This window comes from Pleurodeles waltl, chromosome 10 (genome assembly GCF_031143425.1).
Source record: "Pleurodeles waltl isolate 20211129_DDA chromosome 10, aPleWal1.hap1.20221129, whole genome shotgun sequence".
In the NCBI taxonomy this organism is placed as follows: domain Eukaryota; kingdom Metazoa; phylum Chordata; class Amphibia; order Caudata; family Salamandridae; genus Pleurodeles; species Pleurodeles waltl.
This window is the reverse complement of record NC_090449.1, coordinates 622,167,614-622,194,718: the sequence shown is the minus strand read 5'-3', so window position 1 is coordinate 622,194,718 and position 27,105 is coordinate 622,167,614. Positions and strand designations below refer to the sequence as shown.

At 40.0% G+C, this 27,105-nt stretch overlaps 1 protein-coding gene across 4 annotated transcripts in view; it reads left to right on the top strand.

Moving 5' to 3' along the window:
- The window catches only part of XYLB (xylulokinase), an 830,291-nt gene that overhangs the window by 801,033 nt on the left and 2,153 nt on the right, over positions 1-27,105 (top strand). The window lies entirely within an intron of this gene.

Sequence of the window (27,105 nt, the reverse complement as noted above, 5' to 3'; positions counted from 1 at the left end):
AATATGCCAAAATCTACAGAGAATAAGAGGTACAATCAAACTGTAGAGTCATAGCCATATAGTAGTGGCAAAAGGAAATAACCAAAAATAAAAAATATAAAAAATAATGGCCAATTCTAAATCAAACCAAAGAGTAGATATCACTTACCAGCACGCCCAAAACAGTGGGCGCCATCTTGGAACGTCAAAGTACAGGGTACTCAATGTCCCAAGGGTAGGCACAAAATGGGTTAGTAAAATACAGTACGTATCGTGTATATAATACAAATCGATAACATAAGGTTTTATACGAAAGAACCGAAAACAGTTTTATCATATAAAGTGAAGAATTCACTTCAAAGTAAGATAAAGGGCCACTACAGGAGAGCACAAAGCAACCCTGTGGTAGGCACCTGGAAAATTATTGACCCCTCAGGCAATCCTGTACATAAGTACTCAGATGGCATTGCTCCAAGGGAGATCTTCGTTCAGGCCATTCTCATATGTGTTTAAAGAAAAAATCCAAAACACTTCTTTCTTTTTCCTTTGTTTTTCAGGGTCCACATTGTTTCTTGTCAGTACTTTCTCAAGAATAATCCACCTGATATCTACCTCCTTGTGGTTTAAAGATAACCAATGAGCAACTAGGGGGGCGTTGATCTTTTGTGTTCTAATCGCAGATTTATGTTCCGTTAGCCTAGTTCTAAATTCCCTGGAGGTCTCACCTATATATCCCAGGTTGCAGGGGCAAATAATCAAGTAAATTACATTTTTAGATCTACAATTAGTCATGTCCATAAATGGGATAGTCTTGTCATTGAATGTAAACTCTTTTGCAACAATGGCTGAGTCACAGGCGTGGCATTGGCCACATTTGTAATTGCCCGTAACTGGATTAGATCCTGTTAGTGACTTTTGGCCAAAAGTAGATACAAAATTGGTAGCTGATTTCACCAAATGGTTCCATAGGTTTTTGTTCCTCCTGAAAGCGAACAATGGTTTTTCAAGTTTATCCGCTTCAGTATTGGAATTCAAAATGTGCCATTCTTTGTTAATAATACCCCTGATTTGATTATTCAGGGTAGAATGGTGAATCACACAGGCTAGCCGGTCACTGGTCTTGCATCGTTGTTTTGAAAACAGGGCCTCACGGTTGTAAAACTTGGCTCTTTTTAAGGAATCTTTGATGGTTCTAATCGGATAACCTCTCTGCTCAAATTTGCACGTAAGATCTGCGGCATGTTTCAAAAAGTCTGCCATGCTGGTGCAATTTCTCCTTAGTCTCAGGAATTGTGAAAAAGGAATAGACTGCTTCTGGTTACGGGGATGGAAACTATCAAAGTGAAGGAGCGTGTTCCTAGCCGTGGGTTTAGTGTATAGGGTCATAAGCAAGTGACCTTGATAGTGTTTGATATACACATCCAGGAATTCAACCAAATGATGGTCGTATTTAATCGTAAATCTGAGGTTGCTGTCACACAGATTGAGCCAACTGTAAAATTCTAGTAGTTGGTCTTCACTGCCTTTCCAAATGAAGAAAACATCATCAATAAATCTACTCCAGGCCTGCACATTCTCATAGAAAGGGGCCATTTCGTTGTAAATGAACTTGTCCTCGAATGCTCCCACATATAGGTTCGCCACACTAGGTGCACAGGCAGCACCCATACTGACTCCTTTGATTTGATGATACATTTTGCCATTAAAATCAAAGTAGTTATTAAATAGTACAGTTTCCAAACATTTCAGAATGAAACTCAATGCTGGATCATCTCCCCGTCTGTTTAGATATAGTGCTACAACATCAATGGCTTCTTGCTGGGGTATATTCGTATATAAAGACTCAAGGTCCATGGTCACCAGATATTCCCCATCAGGTCTATATTGCAGGCCCTCGATCTTAGAAATGAAGTGGCCTGTGTCTCTGATGTAAGATGGTAAAAGGGCTACCATCGGTTTCAGAAAGGTATCAACGTACTTTGACAATGGCTCAATGGCCGAGCCTATGGTGGATACAATCGGACGCATAGGTGGATTACCGGCGTCCTTGTGAATCTTAGGTAGACCATAGATAATCGGGATTCTAGTATGGACTGTAGTCAAAAAATCACATTCTTTCTTACAAATAACGCCCGCTTCTAATGCTTCTAGATTCGTAGTTTTGATTGATCTCTTCAATTTGATTTCAGGGTGGCCTGGTATAGATTTATAAAAGACCGGACACTGCAACATGTTTTCCATATTGTCAATATACAAATTGGTGTCTAGAATAGCTATACCACCCCCTTTATCACATGGTTTAACAGTGATAGTCCTGGTATTTTTAAGACTTTTTAGTGCCATGCTTTCATCTTTGCTAAGATTGTACCTGGATCTTGGGGCATGTAGAAGCATTTTCTTAATTTTACTAGTCACTGTCCTCTCAAATATAGCTATTTCGGAACCCAAAGCTTCTAACGGGGGAGTAAACGTAGATGGCAATTTGAGTCCTGATCTGCTAACAGTGGTAGTAGGGGGAGACGATGAAAAAAACCTTTTTAGTCTCACTCGTCTGAAGAATGCCTGAAGGTTTCTCATCAATTCACATTTATGTATGTCTGAATTCGGTACAAAGGACAAGCCTTTCGATAACAAGCTGATGCAATGGTCATCCAAGGTAATTTGACTCAGATTAAAGATCGGAATCTCCTTCAGTCCCTCCAATACTGATTGCGTCTTGTTTGTAATGTGTGGTGAGATTGTTCTGAGTTCGGGGGACGATTTCCCCGATTTTGTCTGAATCTTGATCTGTGATTGAATCTGCGGTGACCTAAAAAACGGGGATTCTGTTGGTACTGTTCCGAATGATTCAGTCTATTGCCATATTCATCGAATTGATATGAACTACCCTCCCCTTCAGATTCAGAAGTATCGGAAAACGTCACCACTTTCTTAGGAACCCACTCCTGTCTTTCCTGTGGTATGGAGGATTGTTTGTAGTACTGGTCAGCAAGATAAGGATATGTCCTCTCCCGGGTGAAATACCTGATATCTTTTTTCAATTTGTCTGATTTCCTCTTTATCAAATATATATTAAATGATTCCAAATCCGTATTTATCTCCTCTAGCTTTCTTTTGGCTTCCTCCACAGATACTGCCTGCCTGAGCTTGCTTTCGAGTTCCTGAATCTCAGAAAACAGAGAAGAAGCTACTTCTCTGGCTGTTTCTATAATCAACAGCATGTGATCACGAGAGCATCTATTAGAAATAAGCGACCACTTTTCGAGGAATTGTTTGATCTCAACAAAGAGGCCTGGAATGTTTCTTATTCTTAGGCCGTTTGGGATAGTACCAGCCTTAAGATATTCTAAAAGAAATTCAGCGTGTGCTTCAGTCCTGCGGGCTTTCTTTTTTAAATTGAGTAAATTAAGCCAGTCATTGTTCAGGCTGTTGGAAAATAAGGACTCTGAACTCGAATTGGTACTGGTGCCCACTATTCTTGAAAAATCCTCCTCGGTGAACCCAAAGGTTTTAATACTCTCCATCAAAGAAAACAGATTAAACTAACTCTAAAGAACTTATTGAAAGAGAGAAAAGAATATAAAAATAAAACAAAAAATTGGCCCAAAAACAATATAATCCCAAATGAAAAAAAAGAAAGAAGGTCTGGTGCACAGAAAGACCCAAGATAAATAAAGTAATCAAACGAACAAACCCTGACAGCAGAGCTGTAAGTAAGCAAATCCTCGTATCTAAACAGGGTCCCTGAGCTAGATACAGAGAGTAACACACAGGGAAGCAATACTATGAGTATAACGTAGTTTACTCTCCATTAACATAGCAAACATAGGAATGGAAATCTTAAATTCAAATATACAACATACAATATATTTCAATTTAGATATTTCTTATAGCTAATTAAACATTCAGTTCGCACATAATATAATCAACATAGAATCAACCAAAAAAAAAAAAAATTATAATACAACCCCCTACCCTAAATGAAACATACATATATGAAAACATAAATAACATACCAGTAAATACGCAAAAATAAACAAATAACACAGAACCAACAAAATCACAAAATAATATACATACAAATTTACAACCGCCTAATACATGAGAGGATATTTAAACCGCACAATAAAGTTACTGCTTTGATGCTACAATTATGCGTTGTAGTTTGGATTGTATAAATTTCAACATAATAACAGCCAATTCTAGGTTATAATTTCCTGATTCAAATTCTCGTGTTACTGGCCTGATGGTAGCCAATCCTGGTCAGGGCTTCAAATTTGCCAATTTCAAACACTTCATGCCAATGTTCAAGACATGCCAATTTACAAGCCGACGCGCGTTTCGGTGAGTGAAGAAAAATATAAATACACCTTCATCAGGACTTTATGATTCAGTATAATTGGCATACGTACATCTTGTAATCTGCCTATCAAAGAAACATCAAAACTATTCATTACAATTCTTTGCATAGGGGGAAGGCTCGAATCATGTCAGATTTGCAACCAGACCAACTCAAGTGACTTAATTAAGAAAAAACACCGATAAAGTGCCCAAGATCAAAATCTATAAAACCAATGCTTAATAAAGGTAAATAAATCTAAAGATCCAAGGAAAGCACCATTAGTGTCCAGCAAAATACTAGATAAAGTGCAGAAATAGAATCACCTATAGCCTAAAAGTGTTGGATTACCACCAAGAGAATCTAGTCAAGAATAGTAAAAGACTAGTTTGTTTATATTAAAATAAGATAAAATACCTTAGATATGAAAGAACTTAGATATCCCTTACAGGCTGGATTAAACACTCTCCAACTTCAAATTTGTAGTCCAAAATGAAGGACTAACACATGGATATAGCTAAATGAAGCTATGCTTTCTCACTCTAAAAGCAAACATAATGAAATCATTAGCTTGCACAGGGCAGAAAAGTCCACAGGATAGAAAAGAAAAAATCTGCTCATATGTACAATCGCTAACTACAGACTTACCTACAAGTTCACATGGTTTAAAAAACGTAATCCACAGAGGAAACCCACAAGGATACCAAACTGGTAGGGAACAACTTGCTAACTGCAAGGGAACAGGGGGGAGTCATGAGCCAGATAGAAATGACACAATCCAGACGGTATAAAATAATTCAATCCACAAAGGTTCAGCAAAGCTAGCCTACCAGTATCAGCAGGATCCAGGACATATGACCAGCACGATGATCTCTCGAGGAGCAATAACCCGTACTTCCCCAGCTGCCTCCTATTTAAACCAAATCACCACAGGTGATGCGATGAACATAGAAACAGGCCGGTAGGGGCCATCTAAGGAAATGGTCAAACATGCGCCATCTTAGAACCGTCAAAACAGCATGAAATATGCCAAAATCTACAGAGAATAAGAGGTACAATCAAACTGTAGAGTCATAGCCATATAGTAGTGGCAAAAGGAAATAACCAAAAATAAAAAATATAAAAAATAATGGCCAATTCTAAATCAAACCAAAGAGTAGATATCACTTACCAGCACGCCCAAAACAGTGGGCGCCATCTTGGAACGTCAAAGTACAGGGTACTCAATGTCCCAAGGGTAGGCACAAAATGGGTTAGTAAAATACAGTACGTATCGTGTATATAATACAAATCGATAACATAAGGTTTTATAAGAAAGAACCGAAAACAGTTTTATTGTATAAAGTGAAGACAACAGACACAACAGGAAATTAATGCACCTCCCAGTTCGCAGTGAAATCCATGTCATGTTTGTATAAACTACTCATGCCAAACAGCCCCCAAGAAATAGTGGTGTCTCCATGATCTTCCAACACACCTGAAGATTTTTGACCTTTTTAGGACCACCAGCTTCGCGGTGAAGGTCAAGACCGCAGCTGCTGTGGCAATTTGACCACTACATTTAGACCTTGGCGGTTAGACCCTCAGGGTACCGCTTTCCCGGCCAGGATCCATGATCCGACGGCCTGGCAGTGGCGGAGATCACAATCAGCCAAGGCGGCACTGCATGCTGTGCTGCCCTTCTGATTACGACCTCGTTCTCCACCAGCCATGAAAAAGCTGGCGGTTAACAGGTGCAGGGGGCCACAGAGGGGACCCTGCACTGACCATGAACTTGGCATGGGCAGTGCAGGGTCCCCCTGCCCAGCACCATTGCAATGTTCACTGTCTGCTGTGCAGACAGTAAACATTGTGAAGATGCTGGTGCGCCATGCAGCAGCAGCATTGCCGCTGGCTCGGTTACGACTAAGAACGGCCATGCGGGAAACCTCACCTGGCCCCGGACACGGTAAGGATTGACAGATTGATAGCTCTTTCTCGATTCTGTGGGTGGTGGTGCATGGGCGTTCTTAGTTGGTGGAGCGATTTGTCTGGTTAATTCCGATAACGAACGAGACTCCTCCATGCTAACTAGTTACGCGACCCCCAGTGTGTAGTAGTATTTGCTTTATAGAAATATAGATTTTTGATCACACATTGTTGTCCGAGGACTTTTGTATTATTTGGAGAAAGTTTGGTTCATATATGTGGTGTGCTGCAACCACACTCGGACCGCCCTGCGAGTGAGCCTTGGGATTCCCGCATTTGTTTTTGGGGTGTTTTAAATATATATATATATTAATATATATATATATATATATATATATATAGAGAGAGAGAGAGAGAGAGAGAGAGAGAATTTATTCAAAGTATTAAAATAGAAGTTCCAAATATAATAAGAATGACCAGTTTTAATTAGTGATATATATTTAGCCCATAATACCTTCTAATTCCAAGGGTCTTCTATACATTACAAGGATAAGATTTCCCTCTCTACTATACTCAAGCCCAAAAACGATAGATCTTAAAATACTGTGATATAATAAAATTCATATCATTCCATACATTTTATAATACATCAGTAAATTTCACAGTTTAAAACAATAATCTAAATGCCCTTCGAGGTTCACTTATATAGGGAGCCGTTGAGATGTCCTTTTTTGACCTAAGTTTCCATGCCAGCTGTAGAAACCTAGCGACCGCTAATGTGATTAATTCTCGTGTTTCATTTTTCATAGCCCTCATAATCTCCCACTAGTGTCTTGCACCCATAGCTCTACATAGTGGTAGGATCCAGTTTTTGCGCGGTTGCTCGGATAACGGACAAAAGAAGAAGAAATGTGCTTCAGTCTCACTTTTATAAGAGCAATAAGAGCACTGAGCAGACATATTTGTGGCCTTATCCCATTTAACCATATAAGATCTCAGGGGCAACACCCCACATCTGAACAGGATGTAAAGCCGCTTCGCCTGGGGAGGCATTATTCCATAAAGGTAGGGCTCAAAGTGCGGTATACATTTATGCAATAAAAACAGGGCAGATATACTCCCTTCCTTCTGGTCACTCCATGGCCTGAAGGTTACATGCTGCCAGTATTAGTTTTTTCAGTTTCTGACTATCGCTTCTTCTAATTGAGTCAGCGTCGTCCCACAGTTCGCCCATATTGACTAGGTTGCCTAGATTTTTTACATATTTTAGCCAGGGCGTTCATGTTTGGGGATCCAAAGCTACAAGTTCTGCAAGAGAATCCCTATAAGGGGAAAATTCCCCTGATGACCATACCCTAATCAAATACAGAAGAGGTTTCAGAGAAGTTATTTGGTGGATACTATTGAGGCATAATTCATACCTCAGAGGAAGAAGGGGTACACTTTCGGGAAGGTTAAAAAAGGCCCTAAAGAACTTATGCTCCATTTGCTGTAATACATTTACATTTGAGAATCCCCAAATTTACACCCCATAGATGGAAGCAGTTGCAGCTGTGGCTTTGTATACTTTTAAGGCTGGTGACACCGGACCCCTATCTAGTGCCTTATATCTTCTTGCTATGGCCATTGATCTGCAGTAGAGTATGGTCTTACTTTTCTCCAGTTGAGGCCCCCATTTCATTGTTTTGGAAAGGCTTACCCCTAAATAATCAAAGTTTTTGGCTTGTTCCACTCCGACCTTACTATTTTCATGTCACCTTCAAAGGACCAATGCTGATTTATAGCCGTAAACTTTGATTTTGTCGGATTGAGCTCTAAGCCCCTTTCTGTGCAAAAGTCAGTAAAGGCGTCCAGCTCTCGTTGAATGGCCCATTGGTTTACTTGATATGAGGAAGGTACCATCTGCAAACATAAGTAATTGACGGGTGATCCTGCAAGTTTAGGTCCATCATGCCTGCATTTTTATAGCCACTTCATTTCCATTTATATAAAGGCTGAACAGTGTTGGTGCAAGAAAACAACCTTGTCTAATTCCCCTAATAATGGAGATCTTGGCTGTAAGATCCCCCCCCTGTTCCATCTAACCCTGGCGTAAGTATCCTTATGTCGTGTTCTCAATAGCCATACAAGATCCTTAGGTATCCTATATGATTCTAAAACCTCCCAAAGTTTGTCCCTTGGGACCAAATCAAAAGCCACTCAGGGATCCAGAAAAGCTATCTATAGATGGTCACACTTCAATGTAATATATTTCCAGGATAATATCACGAAGCGAAAGACCTGGTCCAATGTACTAACACTTTCCCTGAAGCCTGCCTGGGCATCATCAAGGATTAAGTTATCATTAAGCCAGGACTGGAGCCTCATCAACACCTGTCTACAGGTGTCTACAAAATATTTTCTGGCTTGTGTCTATTAGGCTTATGGGCCTATAGTTATGTGGTTCATCTCTATTCCCCTTTTTATTTATGGAGAGTATAACTGCTCCTTGCCAAGATGGTGGAATCCCCTCTCCCTTCAACATGGCATTGCTTAAAGCGTTAATGTATGGAGGCTAAATCTCACTCCAATGTAAACAAAATTATGGAAAGAGGTGTATTTTTGACGGAGTACTTTTACCATTTCCATTCTAACTTAAAGAAAATCAGGGAAAGTGTTGGCTTTTGGAGGGGTTAGATTTACTATTTCCACTCTAATCTAAGCAAGAGTGGGAAACGTGCTGGTCTTTAGAGGGGTTAGGGAAACTACTCCCACGACAGTGTTGATAAAATCAGGGGAAGTGTTGGACTTTAGAGGGTTTAGCGTTACTATTTCCACTCCATTTTAAGCAACAGTAGGAGACGTATAGGACATTGAAGGGTTTAGATGTACTATTCCCACTGCAATGTAAGTAAAAGCAGGGAAAGTTTTAGACTTTGGAAAGGCTTGATATACCATTCAAATTCCTAATCATATTAAAAAACATTTAAATACCAAACAGTATAAAACAATTAGAGGATATTTAAAATAACCAAATATATAAGCATTATATTATAAATAAATACAATTAAATGTAATAGAAAAAATAAAGTGTAATACAAAAATAAGTTAAGAAGTATAAAACGAAATAAATACATTTAAAAAAAGGACACCTCCCACAACCCCAAAAAGCATCAAAATAAAATAAACTATAACTACAACATTCTTAACATTAGGATACTAAATAAATAAAAAAAATACAGTTAAGACATATAATACATGCAGAATTAATTAAAAAAGATTGTAAAACGTTTATCGTTAAATATTAATTATTATTAATAACACTTAAAGGAATTAATGATTAACGAAAATGCAATATTGATTGATATAACAATCAATTAGTTGATATACTTAATTATCAAGTAATATTTCAATTAACCTGAACAGCTCACTACAAATATAAAACAATAATAACACATTTTCAGAATGTCCAACACTATCCCCTGCAAACCCAACAACCACTACTATAATAGAAAGTAGAAATTAAAGTGTAGTAAATTGAACTCCCACATGAGATATTACAAAATAATTGTAACTAGTTAAAATAATAATTAACCAATTAAATGATTGACATGATTAGTTACCAGACCAACTCTAAATAGTCTTTATGTGGCAGAAAGAACCATAAAAGAGAATACAACATGTGACTCGCTGAAATTATCACAGTGCAAACATTGAGGCTCAGCAGCAGTTTTGACAAGAATTACATAACATGATTCATAAAGTAACTTGTCATGGAGGAGGGTATGCTAGCAACAACAACCAAGTAATTTATTTATTAATGGGGATGAGTTCATGTAATAGCTTAAGCATTAAGAATTAAAAACAAAACAGCGAATAAATAATCTAGCCCCTCCTACAAAAAAAACCCTCAATTTTCTGTGGCTCATTAGGACAACTAATGACAAATGGACATGAATAAATAAAACACAATTAAAACATTACTTGCACATCATGTTTCTCAGTCTCACTTCGGCTGAAATTAATTTATAAACCATTAAACAGGCAAATTCTGATTTCAATAATTGGAGGTGAAGTAAGGCAAGCCTACACCTTCCAATATTCAGAGGCCTAAGTAGTGGGATTAAAAACTGTTTCCTGTGCACAGTATACAAATTGCAAAAAAGAAGAACTGCAGCTTGGATTGTTCAGACTGAGAATCACAAGGACATGACTCAAGGCCCTTTTCACCATAAATGTCTCCTGGATGAGAGACCAGAAGATGGGCTTGATTAAATCTAAACCAAAGCAAATAGAATCTCATATGATGGTCTAATATAAAATATAAACAAATATAAATTTGGTTGACAGCCACTCTCTTTTTGCTAAGCTCTTAGACTTCCCTTATCCTTTCCCGCAAGGTGAGAAAATCTGTCTTAAGTTGCTCTTTAGCGAAAGTGCTAATGTCACAAGCACTGGTATAACATTTGGGCCTCCCCATCATATTAAATTGGTCTTTTGCAAATTTCAGCCAAGAGATTTTACAGGCATAATCATGCAGGAGATAGTCAATGATCATATCATGGCTTAGAAGGGTGTCGCATTCCGACCAAATGGAGAGCCATAGCATAAGTGGCACTAGCTTACCACAATGTTCCAAATACAGTAGGCCTAGTTATGTATGGCAAGGATAAGTGGGCTTACTGGTGCAAACAGATAGCAGTCCTCTCACAAACCATTCTCAATGACCTGCAAGTGTGAGGAATTACAATACCCCCACCTCCCTGCACTAAACATCGCAACATAAATGCGTTGTGACTTATATATATTGATCATCACCTCTAGGGGTTTAGAGTCCAGCTTCCCAAAGAACCTGAAAACTGCCTCTACGGTTTGATCAAATAGGGATTTCTTTACTTTCGTTAGATGTGCCCAATTCCACCTGTTATTAAAAGGTACCTCCAGATATGTGAAAGTTTGTACATGGTGTAATTTAGTCTTGTTAATGTAATGAAGTTCCATGTTACTAGAAAAACACCCACATACCATGGTATGCATTTTTCCTATATTAGTTACCAGACCTAGGTCCCTCACAAACAAGACAAATTTGTCCAATAATCTCTAGAGGCACACTCCACTCCTTACTCTCACCCTGGGAACATCCATCGTCTCCAAAAGAGAAAAGGGGGCAAAACACACCCTTTGGTCACACATCATGCTTGATCTTAATCTTGCATTCACCATTGGTCCCATACCTGATGCACCCAGTGACCTCCCATTGATGTTGGCCTCAAAAATGCACTATTGGGACCTCCACACCTATATTCTCCATAACTTCCCTTGATTGACACAGTCAGATGTGCAGCTAAGGCCCATAAATGCTAAGTGTAAACAACTGCTCTTCACCATGGTATACTTGCTGATAATTAAGTGGAGGTTCAGGCATTGAGCTATGGTACCTAGAACCTTTCTGAACCTGTATTGAATAGTGGAAACAATACCTTTTTCCTTTGCTCATTGCTGTAATTGGTCTAATAAAATTCTGCTCAGTACCTATGCTGTAGAATTGATTAGAGAAATGGGTCAATTGCAGCAAGGGCCAACTCTGTCTCCTTTCTTCTAGATGGAGACAGTAATGGAATTCAGCCACAACTTATGGGAACCTACGGTGACTGCGCTACTTACTACATTAGCAAATAAGGTACCCCATAAATCTTCATTATCTTTAAATAAATCGAGTGCTGCCCCATCAGGACTTGGGGCCTTGTTTCCTGGGCTCAGTTCAATTGCAGATTTTACATCCCCTAAAGTAAAAGGTGCAAGGGCACTGATGCCACGTATGCGGTCAGCCAATGTTGTAATACAATGGCTATCCGGCTCAGTGCTACTGTCATACACCATTGAGAAGTGTTTGAAACACATACGTGGGGGTGGTCCTATCCATAATAGCATTGTGACAATCTCCAAAAAAACGGGGCATTAACAGTTTTCCAGAAAAAAGCAGTTGTCATTTCTTCTGCTGGCCTCACTTATTTGCTCTGAGGCTTCCTGCTTTAAACTGTCTTCCTCCTCTTAATCACCTGTTTGTAATTCAACCTACATAGCCTCACTTCTTTCACACAGCTAGGAGACTTCTTGAGAGCATATATAAAACATCTCTGTGCATGACAGCAGGCTTCATCCAACCATTTCTAACTTCGGTACCCTGTGTGTGACTTTGTGATGGTTAAGAGTTCAGTCATGGTTCTGCAAATCACCTTGTATGCCCTTAACAGGCAGATCCACCCCAAGCTTACCCAATACTTTGCTAAGAGAACGGTCCGAGTCACAAATGTATAAAATATAATTCACATAAACACTTGATTTACAATAAAAACAATAATTTATGATTCAAATATCTTGTTGCCCTTTTCCCCAACAAACTCAATAAACAACTACTAAATAATAAATTAGTGCTAAAACTATAAATAAGTTAAATTACACAGTATAAATTATAAAATACACTTAAATAATTAAAACAACAATTGATCCATAAAAAAAGTTTACATAATTAATTACCAATTAAAACGTAATTAACATACAGAAATGTACTTTAACATAAAAAATAATAACGTATATTTTAATCAACTTTCCACCCTGTTGGCCTACATACAAACCAACACCCAGCTAGTAAATATAAATGAATAGCTAAATGTCAATAATGCATATTACTTACAAACTATACTAAAAAAGAACAATTATTATAATAATGTCAATCCCTAAAAATAATATAATAGCTAATATATATTACATGAATTAAAAACGATATTTAATTAGATAAGTAACCAACATTATATATAATGATATTTAAAAAACGATATTATATACATTAAAACAGATATTTTTACCTTTTGTATTCAGTCCATCGATATTTTTGACTTAACAATATATTTTGTTGCACACTATTGTTCCATACAGTCATTTTGAACTTATAGTTTGGTCATTCACCTTATAGGGTGCTCAGGCTTTGATTCTGACTTAATACCCATGCTTATACACAAAACGTTGTTGTGCTTTGTGAATTTGTGCCAGCACACCCTTTCTGAGCCTTTGGGGAGAACCTCAGTGTCCCCCGAGACTGGATGCTTTTTAGGGACACCATGCTGCCTTAAGAATTCCCTCAGGATTGTCCTGAATACTGTGCCATCACCATTCCACACTGACAAATGGGTGTTTCAGAATCCTCCTGTTTAAGGTGCTGCCCTGAGGTAAGGCAAACAGTTTGCTAAAAATGCAAGTATGCTATAAAAATGTGATATCATGTAAGCCACTGCACATAAAGGTATGTGCTGCCTACCAGTCTCAAACACAGGTGATAGGAGGAATGCTTGCAACAGTCTAACCACTGACAATCGCTCAGGGTAGCATTCCAGCCCATCATTCTTTTGTGCACCATGTCCCTTCAGTTTGGACCCAGCCATATTAAAATTAGTCTCTGCCATGCTCCAGTAGGAACAGTCCAGCCGAACTGCCAGGCAAGGTCCTCGTTGAACCGGAACACAAGCAACCCAAGGCCGGTTTCGCACTGTTCAGTGGCTTTCTTCAGTTGGGTTCGGCTTGTTTGTGTACTTCAGTGTGAGGCCTACCGGCATCAAGAGGAGGGTACCAGAGTACTCAAGGCACATTTCACATTTTGTAAAATTATGCAGTGAAACATTTAATTTATTAGGTTGTTCAACAATATGCCAGCGTGCCCATTTTCTAGCACCTCAAAGTGTTTGTGCACCAAAAATATGAAAACATGGTGTAGATGGTTGCTTCACTAGGTTTGAATAACATTTTTGCCCGTGTCGACAGTTCCTGTGGGGTCAACAGTCTGGTGGACTGTTATAGCATAGGTGCCTTCTTGCCCGTTGGTCAAATTAGTTCAGAGTTCCTCCTTGATCAGGTAACACAGAGACACACCAGAGGCACTTGAAATAATTGGCGGCTATTTCTTTCCTGAATAAAAGAGGTTTATTACGAACTAGAAACAGCAAGTGTGCATTGATTTTAAATTCAGGACCAAAGTGGCAATAAACTCTGAACACACCATCGAGGGTCCTCGGGTGAGGTGATTTAGAATAGGTCTTAAAAATATTGATTTCTAATTCACTATTTACTTAATAAATATGAATATTGTTCAAACTTTGCAATATTGTTAATTAAACTCATCAACTGCAATTTATTATGGCATAGCTATGTGGGTGTTTTTGTAGAGCATTGTATTCATTGATGTGCATCTTACGTATGTATGTAATGCAAACCACCAAAGCTGTTTTTCCATGCATATCCTTTTTTTGTAATGACATTGAATAGGGTTAGGTGACTATATACCTCAATATCATAAGGGAAACCAGATTCTAATCCTAGGCGTTCTCCTAACAATTCCTTATTTGAATATGTGTTAGCCAAATTGAAAACAGGCAAAGACTACCACTCCCAGAATGCATTGTGTTGTTGAGGGCAGTGCAAAATTTGAAAATGCTGTCTGCAATGATACGAAGTAACATGGTAGCCTTAGAAGTAGATTTCAAAGACCAATTGTGTTTAATCTTTGCACTTCTGATACACTTATTCATTTATCATAACTTCTAAACACGGTGAAGAGCTTTTGCCATTTTCAATTTTAAAATCAAAATAACTCGTCTTTGTTTTGGACCCTGCTCACAAATTCCAGCCTATAGTCCAACCTTAATTTGCTATTCTTAATTTAGTTATAATTTCATTCATTACAAACGGATAACTTCTACATCTAGCTCTCCTTTGGCTCGTGTCCCCCTAAATTCCTTAAACCAATCTCTCAGGTTCTTGTGAGCCCAATAATAAAGATTTACTACCTCTCTCTTACCTCTGTTCTGGTCCCCCTTTCTTGGAAGAAAGTGATTGTACCCCCACCGCTATCGCAAACGAGTGCATATTCTATCATATTGTGGAACTATCCTCCTATTTTTCTCCTTTGTACACTTAAGTCAATGAAGCTACTGTTAATGCTAAATTACTGGCTTTCATTGAAAATCAGTCTCTCCTTGATCCCGCCCAGGCAGGCACAGAATTGGTACTGACTGCCATTTTAAATGATTTTTGGATGACTTTGGATGCAAATGCATCCATTGCCTTGTTGGACCTTTCTTCAGCGTTTGGCGATGTCTTCCACTCCCTTCTTGTCTCGAGGCTGAGGGATGTGGGAGCGAGTAACAGTGAACTACAGTGGTTAGACTCCTTAAAACGGATAGAGAACAGGCAGTGCCGTTACCCCAATCTGTTTGATTTGTAAACCATTCAGTGTGGGGCTTCACGAAGGCTCGACTTTTCGCCCAGCTCTCTTTAAAAGGGTCATCCGGGGAATTATGCTACACTTGATCTGAAAACCTAGCTGACTTAATCAAACAAACCAACATCTAATACACCGCTTGTTGGTGATTTTTAGAGAGTTGCAGGACTAGGTATTTTTTTATCTACACTGGTTGGCCTTCTAATGAATGCTTGACAACTTTGTCTCAGTTAGTTAGAAGACATGGATTCCTTTTCTTTTGTTATTCTGAGTACATAACTGATGATTAAATCTAATCCAGAAAAAGACAGTCAGGAACAAACGAATATTTTTAAGAATCCAGAGCACAAGATCCGCATTTCAAAAGGGCCTGCGAAATCTCAACCTGGATACCTGAAAATAAATTCAAACTAGATCGCGAGAAAACAGAAGTGGTGTTTGGGAGATCCTGCAACCATTGAGCCCAGGCATTGTGGCCATTTTGCAGAGGCCTTCTTCCAGCCCCCGGTTGTTTGTCAGCTCTCTTTGCATCCTTGGGTAGCTAAGCTTTCTACCTCCTGCTATCTTGTACTCTAGGTTCTTATAAGATTCTTCTGTTACTGCCTTCCTTGTAAATCAATCAAACAAACTTTGATCTTCACAATGCAGTCTATTTGAGACTGTCCGAATTTCCCATTCACTAAATGCAAACCTTCCAGAATCTTGTGGCAAATTTGATGATGGAGTTGTGTTGGCACAATCATATCTCTTAGGACTTGCGCGCCCTTCGTTAACTTATCGTGCAAAAGGGATTTATTTTCAAAGCCCTGTGCATTTGCCATAAATTATTGACCAATTCAGAATGTCATTTTCTTTGTGCTCCCATCATACTTCATTTACCTGCATGTCTGTTGACATCTAGTTCTACCAACTTGGTGAAGGTGTCCTGTGCGTAAGACTGGGTGGGCATTCCTTTTCAAGAAATGGTCCCAGAATATCGTGAGATTATCATTTGGCATTCATTTAGGCCCTCAATACGAATAGCCTCTTTATTCCAGTGGGGCCAGTAACAGCAGCCACCTCAGAATTATGAGATCTGCGGAAACACCACTGATCTCTTTGCTACTGACTGTAGATGAAAACAGTTGAAATCTACATTTGAAATTATAGGAAAATGAGGAACTATTTGGGGGATCCAGACCTGGAATTATCGATTCTCCGGGTAATTTCTCATTTGTTAGTAAATTTTCAGGATCCAACTTGTTATGGGTTTGATTTTCTGTACCCTCCCATCACCCCATCCCTTGGCAGTGCTAATTCTGGGGTTGGGGAAAACCCGAGCCATTTACTAGACCACTCATAATGAAGGTAATTGTGTCCAGTCCTAAATATTGTTTTCAAAAATATCACCTAGTATTTCTGTGGATGCTATTCTGCCTAAAAACCCTTGATAGTCAAGGTTTTGAATACTGTTCATCCACCTATACAAATAATATCTAGCTACTATCTTTCCCAAAAACCCTTAAAACCGGAGTCTTCTAAGCTGTAGAAGTATTACCTTCTTGTCTGATTTCTGTTTAGTCACTAACTGTGCGAGGATACGTAAGTGGGTTGACAGTCTGTCCCTCTACAAGCTATGTTCCTTTCATTTATTCAGTATGCTGTTTCAATTACTTGCCACACATTGAGATGTCACATGTTTGAAGCCAAGGCCTGTGTGGGCCTGTCCAATTTTTTCACCTAGACGAAGGGCAAAGAGTAGTGCTAAGCTGTCTGTGCAGCAGCTTGACCTTGATCATCTTAGGTAAAGAACGTTCAATAGTTCTTATTTGACACTCATTTCTCATCCCTCCCATGGGCTGAACACACCTGGTCCTCCTAGCTTGCAAACAGTTGCATACCGGCAAAGAACTGGCCCAAAAGTGCTGCTAAAGTACTGACAAATGTTCTGCACAGCACATGCAATTCATGTCTGACCTAGTTATAAAAGTCCTGGTCACTCACCCTCTTGCATTCCCTCCACTACGACAACACTTGACCTGCTGGATAGACAAAGCTGTCCTATGCAGACTGGATGAGTGGGAGACTAATGCATTCCTGGTGGTCACCTGTGTCATGGTCTGGAATACTGTTGCTTGATAGATCTCAGGGGTACAGTGTACCTGTGGGTCCCCATTCCCTGAGGCATGGCCAAAAATCTTTTTTTAGCGAGGGGAGTGTATGACTGTCTGTGAGTGGGAGCATGAGTGTGTTAATGGGTCTGTGAGTGGGTGTATGAGTTACTCTGTCTTGGTCTTTGAGTGGGTGTCTGAGTGCCTGCATGGGTCTGACAGTGTGTGTATTAGTGTATGAGTGAGTGTGTGAATATATATATATATATATATATATATATATATATATATATATATATATATATTTTTTTTTATCAGCAGGGTTCGTGACTCTGTCACAACATTACAAGGGGGTGCTGCGCTGAGCACCACGACGGAGTTGTGACTCAGCGCTTGTGGTAAAAAAAAAAGGTTTCTAACATTTCAAAGTAATAAAGGTCCCTCAGACACCCATAAACAATCCCCATGTGTTCAGAGTACCTCTACCCTGACCCCTTTTAGTATTTTCTTGCTCAGATTACACCCCCCAAGATTGTGCACAGTCCAGAACATGGAGGCCGCAACTTTCTGCACGGGTTGCGGCCAGCCAGTCACACTACAGCTTCTGCCAAGCTGAGAGGCGACGCTCTGTGCAGGAGTCACAACGGATCTGCATCCCAAATTTGTGTTCCACTTAATTACAAGAAAACAACTGAACAAATTTACACCAAATCACATAAAGGTCACTTTCTGGACCAAGATGTAGCTTTCTGCTTGGTTTGTGTAATTCTGTCCAGTGGTACAGGCTCAATTGAATATTCAAAATTCCTTTGAAAAATGAATGTGAAAAAAGTGTTTTGGGACCCCTCTTTTTCTCTGCCCCGGTTGATGGATCACCCAAAACTTTCCAGACAGCATCTGATGTGAGTGTCATACTTATCTGGAAAATTTCGTGAAGATTCATCAGCTAGCGCCAAAGATATAGGCAAGCAAAAAAAACGCTTCTTCTATAGAAGCGTTCCCACCGTGACCAGTAAAACTTTCAAAGTCTCCAATGAAGATGATGTACACGCTGCTTAAAGTAATTAGTGGATGTTTATTTCAAAAACTACGTGTTAAGATGGTGACCACTCTTTCATTGGCGGGAATACATTGTTTGGTCCTTTCTTGATGTTTATTTTTGTTCTCCAATTGGTATTTGTATAGTTCAGTGACACAGCCACCACATGCGTGAATAAGGCTTAGTGCCGAAACGTGTCGCAGGGCCTGGATGCTTTTGAAATAAACATCCACTATTTACTTTGAGCAGCATCTGCATCATCTTCATTGGAGATTTGAAATATATATATATATATATATATATATATTTACTCAACTTGCAGATACCCTTAAAATTGTCTGGCTTCACTGGTTGATAGGCTTGGTTAGATTGAAACAGACGTTCCTGGACTTTGTGATTCCTTCTGCCACTCCTACCCCGGCACCCTCCCTTATACCTGACACCAGCGTGGCCAGTGACATTCCAGCTCCAGCCAAAAATGACCCCGAAATAGCTGCTAGTGGGCTCCCAAAAAGCACCTCACCACTAACTCCTTGGGCTGTGCCATCAGTGGTCGGGACTGCAATGTTCCTTGTGCCAACTCAGATTCTAATCCATCAAAGAGTTTCATGACCAATTTAAGAATACAGTGTGACACTGGTTAGCTCATCATTTAGGTTTCTCTCTGAAGTGCTTCCACAGTATCTTGTTGGTTCGACCTATGGGCTGGATTGGGTCTTCTGCAACTAATGCCTGTTGAGGCTGTCATCACCAACTTTAGATAACCATTACTCGCTGCTTCTCAACAATGACAATCTTTCACTGCGGAAGGAAACATAAGTCTATTACCTTTAGGTTATTTTTCGAGGCTCTTCATAAGCTGGTATGGTATAAACCATGCTATGAATTCACAAATCCCACCCCAGGGGGTGGATTCCAGTATACCCTGTAATACTCATATTAGGCTCTTGGCAGATCTAAATGGCTTGGACTGAAGACAACAGCATATAGATGAACTGAACCGCCATACAGTGGGCCTGTACCTTCTTGGGCTTTATCTAGTTCTGTGTTTTTTGGTCGATAATAGGTATATTATGTAATCCTTTACTTGCAGTCAGCCCAAGTGTACCCCTGAGGGAGGCACCTTAAAACCTGCTGTAGTCTGGGCGTACGTTTAGATTTTAGAGTGAAACAGATTTGTTGGAATGTGACAGTTCTAACCTCTAAATTGACAGCTGAAGATTGGCTTTCTTACATTGCTGGTTTTGACCATATTCTGCTACAAGAAACCTGGTGTCTGGACCACTCAACATGGGAAAGACACAAAAGTTTCTGTGTGACTGCCCGTACATCTCTGAGAGGCAGAGCCAGTAGAGGTTAGATGATTTTATCTCGCACACCATGTATTTTTAAGATATTTTCGGTACCCATAAAATACACAGGGATACAAATTCTGTGGGTGGTACTCCCCAGTCAATTACATTTATGCCTTAATAATTTTTACAATGCTGTGGGTCCTAGTGATTCTCCAAGTAATTTAGAGGTTTTTTTTTTAATGTATCCTGTCTTCATAAAAGGTTTATGTCCTTAATCATTTCAACTTTCTAATGGGTAGATTTTAACACCAAGCTGAGCTCTAGCCCCACTGTACTTCAGCCCTTCTAGGTTTTTCTGGAGCTTTGCACTTCAGCAAACTCGGATTGCAGGGATGAAATGCTGTATACATTTTTACTCGGTCCAGGCCTGTACACTGGAATGGAATTAATTGGAGATCTTGATTCTGATATTCCTACTTTTACTGGTGGGGATTAGGCTCTGTTACTGATTACATTTAGTTTTTTCCCCTTATTGGTAAGCTAACTGAATCTATTGCTATCTTGTCTAGTGCCTTTAGCGACCACAATCCCATTGAGGTTACTTTAGTTCTTCCTGGGTCAGCTAACTCTCCAGCTGGGATTGGCCCTATAGCCATTTCTCCACATGATCAAGGGTTGCGGCTTAGGTGGTGGGTTGTTGATTTTGCTAAATTTGTCATTTTGGTGATAAGATCCAATGTACCACCAGTCATTGAACACCTGTTGTTGAAAACCAAGTTCAGTTAGGTCAGTCTCATGGCTTTTGAGTCCCTAAATGCCCAGATCGAAAGTGGTCTTATGTGTCAGGTGGAACTTCGCAAAGACCCTGAACCTGGTTGGTTTGACAATGAGTGTAGGCTTGCAAATAAGCGGCTGCAAGAGGCATTAATGTCCGTTTCCAGTGATAAAACTGCTTACAAAACAGCTATCAAGATTATAAATAGGAGATATGATAAAGTTTGATTGCATAAAGACACTGGAAGCTCTTGGAAAATCAACAATTGCCCTAAGATTACTGAAGGTTTGACTGAAGGCTTGGAGTCCAACATCAGCGCTGAGCACTGACTTAATCATTTAAAAGCTGTTTACTCTTATAGAGGCCCCAGAGATTGTAATTCAGAACATTTATCTCAGCTTTTCCCATTGACAATTACATTTGAAATAACCAAGGTATGGGAGGTGATCAATGATAGTCCCTTGAGGAATGCACCTGGGCTGACGGAGTCATACAAGCAGAATATGGAGGTTTGGGCTCCCGTCATTACAAATGTGGTTAATTCTGCTAATAGTGTCTTTCTGAAGTCTTGGCACACAGCTGTGATTGTCCCTGCCTATGAAAAAGGCTGCAGAAATTATCTATGCTGCTACAGACCAGTTTTGCTTCAGGATTTGATGGTCAAAGTTATTGGGCGTTTCGCCCTAAGCAGGATTGAGGAGTTACCAACCAAGTAATTTCTCCTGTGCAATATGGGTTTAGAGAAGGGCTTGTCATCACAGAGCAATGTCGTAACCTCCACCTAGTCATCTGTATGTAAATACTGGTAAAAGGGGATTTGCTGTTTCTTTGTTTTGTGAGCCTAAATAGCGCCTTTGACAGAGTTAACCAGAGCAAGTTCTGGAAAATTCTTTCTGATCTAGAGCTTGATGAGGACTTGGTTGTCTTTCTCCGGGCCTTACGCTGTGAAGTATGTGCTTCTGTTAGATATGATCCGGGAGGGGAGTGTACTGACCTTTTCAGCTACAACGAGTCAGCCAGAAAGTGTCCTGGCTCCTATTTTATTTTTAGTTTATATAAATGGTTTCAATGAACACTTACAAACCTCAAGGAATGACATGCTGATGATTAGGTCATCCACTGTCCCGTCTGTGCTCCATGCAGACAATGCTTTGCTAATGTCCCATACCCCAAATGGCTGAGGTCCTATACCAGTAGTTTTGTAACTTTGATGGATGACCTAGTTCTGGATTCTAATATATCCCAAAACAAATATATGGTTTGTGCCCCCAGAATATGGAAAGAGGGTTTGTTTTGGATCACAGGCAGATGTATTGAATGAGTCACTGAATTTCCATATTTTGCATTTGTGTTTGAGCAGAAATCCTCCAAGTCACCTTGTATAGCCAACTGGTGCCTATGCTTTCACCATTGTATGGGGGCACTGTTTGACTTTTCGAAAACAGTGGGCAACAAACCAGTTTTGTCCCCATTAGAGGTTTTTCAGTGCACATGTTTGCCAGCTTTAATATATGTGCAGGAGTCTGTAGTCATCAGGATGTTGCAGTGATGCAGGCAGAAGAGAATTATTTTTGTCAGGGTGTCCTCGGCCTACCACCCTTGACCTTACACGTTTTCCTTCATGAGGAGTTGGGTATTTCCTATGTGGCTGATCTGAGTAAGGTGGCTCCTCTAGTTCTCTGGGTCTCTGTCTGGGCTAATGAACACACCTCTCTTAATAGGAAGATTATTGGTGATTGTCTGAACTGCAAGAAGAGGTTGAAATATGTGAATTCCATGTCAAAAGCTATTGACTGGGGGAATGTTTTTTTCTCCACATTCTCTCACTAAAGCTGACATCTTCTTGACCTAACAGCTTTTTATGAACCGTTGGTACCTGACAAGGGAACAAGAGCAGCTGAGGGTACCCCTCCTTTGAGATTATACTGTTTTCCATACTACAACTAATCTTGAGCAGTATTTGATCTGGGTGCTGAGCCCTTGGGAAAGATCACTTCTAGACAGGTTTTGAGTAGGGACTATAAGAACCTTACTGTGCTTTCCACTGGACCAATACAATAATGGTTCTGTTTTAGTCTACCCCTGTGATGAGTCCTATGTGCAATCCTTTGCACATTTTGTTTTTTTTCTCTAAATATTATGAATCATTACCCAGAAAGTTCTTAAAACCTGTCCTTAAATTGTATTAATTTCATCATAGGAAGCCTGCCTTGTAGTTTTTTACGTACGTTACCAAATATCTTCAATTGGAAAAGCGTTTTTGTGTTGCTACTAACTTTGTTACTGTTTGATGAATCTCTATGAAATTTTCTAAAAAGTTGCCACGTTTTGTCTAGATTAGCCATGGAAAGTTTTGGGTTGATCTGTCAAGCAGGGACCGAGAAAAAAAGAGGGTCCCAAAACGCAATATCCCCATTCATTTTCCCTAGACTTCTTTAGGTGGGACTACAGCAAAAACTGCTGAACGGGATTACAGCAAATTCAGCAGGAAGCTAGATCTTCGTCCATAGATTTTGCATTTTGTGATTTGGTGTAAATCCTTTCAGTAGTTTTTGAGAAATTAAGGTTGAAAATTAAAAGAGGCTGTCACAGGAGCAGCAAATTAAAAATAGAGCATTTTGATTGGCCCTGTGAGCTTTATTTCCTTTGAGTCATCTTGCTCCTGTGGAAGTCAGACTCTGATGAGAGCGAGTGCTGTGATTGGCTGCCAGCAACATGAATGAAATGTTGCTGACAGCAATTATAGGACTCGGGGACTTAGTCCCCGGTCCTGAAGGGGGGGCAGGGTAGAGCTACCCTGACCACCAATGCCCCATGGGGGGGACCCAGCGGGGCCCTCCTGGGATGTGGAGAAGGAGTTTGGCAGGGCTGTATGAGGCTACTTACTTTGAACATTAAGAAAGGTAGAACTAATCCATGAAAATATACTGAAGGTAAGGCAGCTCTACATGGCCCAGGTTAAATAGCAAAGGTTTGTATCTGACATCTTTGTCATCTTCAGAGGCACCATAGAAGACTGTCCGATTTCTCTATCATTTCTGTTCACCTTGGAACCCCTAGCTGCAGCCACATGCCAGAGAGAGGGAATTAAAGTGATACATACTCCGGTTAGACAATCAAAAGCTCTGATGTACCCAGATGGCATTTTGCTCCCACTCCTAGACTTAAATTCTTCATATAGATGGCCTTAATCTGTGACTTTTCAACATTTGTAGGGTATAAGCAGTGCCTAATTTGAGTTGTTGGTTGCAGGTGAGGACCACCAGTACCCATTTTAGGGACCTGCACTTACTTTTCCTCATCAGACTTTGACCTGGAGCAAGAGAGGGAAAAAAACAAAAGGGGGAAAGGAAGAGCAAGGTAGAAAACAATGGCAAGGGGAGAAAACAGGGTTGGAAAAAACCTGTAAGAGTGAAATCAACAGCCAAAGAATTTCTGGTGGTGGAAAAAAGAGACAGGTGGAATGCAGACTATGCACCCATGGTATATGGCAATCCCGACAATCATCAACACCTGCTGTGGGCGTCTGAGGAGTACTTTGGGCATCAGCACTAATACCACTCAGTGAATGAATGCTATAAATAATAATTTTGTCAAGAAGCAACTTAGGGGGTCATTCTGACCCTGGCGGTTCGAGACCGCCAGGGCCATTCTGACCGCAAGCACCGCCAACAGGCTGGCGGTGCTTTTTACCGCCGCGGTCGGACTGCCGGGGCCAGCGGTTTTCCGCCATTTCTGCCCCGACGGTTATAATCCGCCAGGGCAGTGCTGCTTGCAGCGCTGCCCTGGGGATTATGACCCCCTTACCGCCAGCCTGTTTCTGGCGGTTTTCACCGCCAGGAAGAGGCTGGCGGTAAGGGGTGTCTTGGGGCTGCACTGCCCATGCCACTGGCATGGGCAGTGCAGGGGCCCCCTAACAGGGCCCCGGCCAGCTTTTGACTGTCTGCCTAGCAGACAGTGAAAAGCGAGACGGGTGCAACTGCACCCGTCGCACGGCCGCAACACCGCCGGCTCCATTCGGAGCCGGCTCCTGTGTTGCGGCCTCATTCCCACTGGGCCGGCGGGAATGTCAGAATGGGGGCTGCGTGAGTGCGGCCGCATGGCGGGCGGCGGCAGCCGCCCGCCAAGGTCGGAATGACCCCCTTAATCTTATATATATATATATATATATATATATATACAGCGAGACAGAGAGATAGATGTGTGTGTGTGTGTAGAGAGAGAGAGAGAGAGAGAGACTGATAGTAGTTGCATGGAGCATAGAGATCATTGTTGCTCATGGATGAGGGTTGTTTCAACCCATGATCAAGCAAACAATAACTGTGGCCCAGATTACAAAAATGGTGGTGTCACCACACTTCAATGACCCTTTTAGCAAGTTGTCCATTACCATATCAAAACACTAGTGCTCAACTTTCATACAGACATATCAACATTTGTATGGATTATAGAAGACTATACCTAAAAAGCCCTAAACTAAAGGCAGACACATTTACAGGAAAATATAGACTTCCACATATGAAGTCCAAATATTCAGCTCACCAACCGTCACAGCTTGCATACTTCCATACCCTTCATGGGTACACTCACTTTGGACACATATGGAAAGGACTTAGTACACTGCCCTCCAAGTCTCTAGTTATAAATCTCTGACTGGGAATCCGCCAATATGCACCTGAAAACAGACATTTCCATTCATACCAAAGCTCCTAGATGGTGCCACAGTGTAATTCTTGTTGGTGCAGGGAAATTTACTGGGTAGACTGGATGAATGTGGAATTACTGCCGGTATAAATCCTAGCATGCAAACAGCTTTTTGTCAAAAGCCTAGGCATAGCTGAAGGTGTGAAACATAATATGAGGAAACCTGGAAGCTCTGCATGTGCGCATTTGTAGATTTGTGTGCGTTTTGCGTACCTGTACTTGTGTTATCAGTTTTCTTGAGTGCCTGCATAGGTGTTGTCTGTTTGCTCCCTAGTCTCTCTTTGGTCTCAGAGTGCATGGAAACCCGTAACTGCCTGCTTGGGAGCACACGCCCCTTTATTGTGTGTTGCTTGATGTTCACGCACTAGAGAAAAAAGCCATCCCTATTGACCTTTGACTTGGTCACTGGTTTTCATTACAGAGGTTATTTTTGCTGCTAACAATAGTTTCAATTAATTATTTATTGGAAGAAATAGAATACATAATCATGCATATGACTGAATATTTTAAGATGAAGCCTCAGCATGTTGGCGTGTGACCTCCGAAATTGGGCTTAGGTGACATATAATAGGACAGTGACATCTACTACCCCCAGAGGTCGACTCAAATCTTTTGACTCAGACAGGAGTAATAAGATCATCAAGTCAAACAATATGTACTAATAGCAATACACAACAACAACATTCAATAAGGAGTCTGTAATTTACACATCATTATCTATGTGGCCATAAATCTCAAACTCATTTAGTAAAGTTTAAACATTTATTGCCCTTATATTACCAATGCTAGTGTGGTTCAGTAGAGTTGGGTCTAAGATATCTGAACTGTTAAAATCATAGGTTAATGAACAGAAATAACTTGAACTTGCACTGACTAACTTGAACTCAAATTAACCTACATTATCTAAAACTTTGCCTAATTAAAGTCCCAAAAATCACTAGCTGGACTTCCATTGAACAAGGCTATGCGGTGTGACAGTGAACAATCAATTGAATTACACTATTTCTCCAATTTGTAACTTTCCTCATGGTTTCCTAGAGATAGGCCCATTTTGGTTTCCTCGAGATAGGAGCTCTTCTCCAGACTGCAGTTTCCGCAGAATATTAACATTGTAGAAAACAGCACCTAGCATGATATTTCAATTAACATTATTTCCTACCAGACACTAAGACCCATACTTAAAACTTTCAATAATTTATCACAAGGAAGTACAGAATGAACAGTGTGAAAAATGCAGTAGATTTCCACTGTGAGCCTTCAATGGGATAGCTAATAAACAAAGTTTGCAAAAGAATTTTAATGAAGGTAGCATAAAATCTCAACATTGTACTTGTGGAAAAATACTAAAGCTTAGGCCTTTTGACTAATGCTAATACATAAAGAAATAAAACAATTTTAATATTCAAACTATAAAAGTCTCACAATTAGTTTTAAATTATTATCATGGATTCCAAATCATGATCAGTACATTATTTAATCAGTCAATACTAATTTCAAGTCATCAGTTTTATTCATCAAACATTAATTCTCTTTTTTCAGTTCAAAAGGTTATGATTCATCAAAATATGTTTTCAAAGTTATTTATTATTTCACATAGAACTCACTAGGGTGGACACCATGTCGACCACATTTCAAACATGCAGGTTTTACATTTCTAGCATGATTTTCTCTAATTAAACTCTTTTAGTACACCTCATTTATATGATTTGTTTATTCATATTTTGTT